The sequence below is a fragment of the Nicotiana attenuata genome, chromosome 3 (genome assembly GCF_001879085.1).
Source record: "Nicotiana attenuata strain UT chromosome 3, NIATTr2, whole genome shotgun sequence".
Taxonomy (NCBI): Eukaryota; Viridiplantae; Streptophyta; class Magnoliopsida; order Solanales; family Solanaceae; genus Nicotiana; species Nicotiana attenuata.
The window spans coordinates 2,944,221-2,946,143 of NC_031991.1; positions in this window are offsets into that span (position 1 = coordinate 2,944,221).

A 1,923-nucleotide genomic window follows, 5' to 3' on the forward strand; every position below is an offset into this window, starting at 1 on the left:
CCACCCCACCCCCTCCCCAACCCCCCAAAAAAAGTGATGGAAATGAGAAGAAAACTCTTAAAAGGATTTCTAGTTCATTTTCTCAAGTCATTAGCTGCTTTCAAGTATAGTTGATTTCAGATTTCGTCACTAGATTCGCAAAGATGCTTTCGCCAACGACTAAAAGGAAATTTCTCGATACTACATATATGCAATATAATAACAAGCTCACCAAACACATTGCAAAACATTAAGTTTAAGTAAAAGAAAAAGAAAGAGAAAAAAAAGATAACGTGGAAATGTGTGTCGAACTAGTAGAAAGAAAACAAAATTAAATGGTTTTCTATAGCATAAAATCTCTTGGAAAATATATTCTAGTTGATGCGCATATTGCTCGGGAAGGAAAAAATGGAATTCGTAAAAATTATAGTGGGATGGTAAGTACTCTTCAATCTTCAAAAGGTTTCGAATTGGAATCTGAATATGAAGTTGGCGTTTGGACATAAAAATTGCGACTTATGAAAACAAGGTAATATTTAGAGTTAAGTTGAAAATTGATTTTGAAATTTGAAATTATGTTTGCACATGTATTTCACTTGAAAAAATATTGTAGTTTTGTGAGGAGAAAAACACCACTTTTTGGTTTTTTTAATAACTCACTTTTGAAAAATCTCCAAAAACTTACAAAATTTCATGGACAAACTCGTTTTTGAGAAGAAAAAAAATCAGGAAAAAGGAAAAAAAATTATGGACAAACGGGTCCGAAATCGCCTTTGGTAGGGAGCGTTTTACCTCCCAAAGTGAAATTTTTCCATATAAATACGAATTAGCCGAACCCCAAAGCAGATACTGAATATCGGGTAGGAAAAAAGGAAAGGGAAAATGGTAGTATTTAAAGGAACAAAACAAAAATGTTAAACATGAAATCTCATGAGAACCTTTGTTCTAATATCTAACCAAAGTCAAGAAATTAGTATTTGATAAATATTCTCATTATAATCTTATCATCAATTCAATCAAATTACGTTTCCCCAAGTGGCATAATATTACTGGCCCTATATCTTCCAAGAAGATTCTTGCCATAACTTAAGGCTACAAATATTAGGGTTCCCTATATTCTTAACAAATTCCATTTTTTTCTTGTCTGCTTATAGGAGTATTTAGTTTTAATCTTGTGGTATTGGATGATTCCACATAAACCAATTATAGAAGATCTGAAGTTTGATTTGATAGTAATATCAAACATTATATATTTATTCTGTAAAAGTTTGTCTCGTACAAGCAATGGAATAATTATAATTCCGCGACAAGCAAAGTTTTTGAAATATTTTTTTTTTTCCTGGTTTTTCAAGTTGACATCACACTAGAATTATTGGGTACTTTAGAAGTCTAGTTAATGTCAGTTAAGATGCAATTAGGTGGAGTACGTACTTTGTTGAAAATTCCACACTAATTGACTCTTTAATGATGTTCTCAAGCTCGCACTTAATTAAGCAACCTTAGTTAAAATTTTGGATTCGCTTTTGCATCCTAGCATGAATTAGGTCATTCTTGGAAGTTGTCGTTAATAAAAAAAAGGCAGCCGGATGTACCATCTTCCCGTTATACTCAGGGTTCAGGAAAGAATCAGATCAGATCACATTTGATAAAGGCGCCCAGGGACGCTATTTATTATTATGCATTGAAAGTAAATGAGTTATTACAGTGCCGGACTAATCTTATCAAAACAGTCCCTAGTTTGTCTTTACGGAAAGCAGATAAAGCAAATAAAGGTGGTTCACTCCATAAGTGTTCGCCACACTCGGCATAGTATATGAGTTAGAGTTGCTCCCAAACTTCGCTAGTGTGTGCGACACTTGGTTTCCTTCACGGTAGACATGTCTAACTTCCGGTTGGTTCAAAGCTTCTACTAGAACCTACAATCATGTAGAAGATTAGCATTAG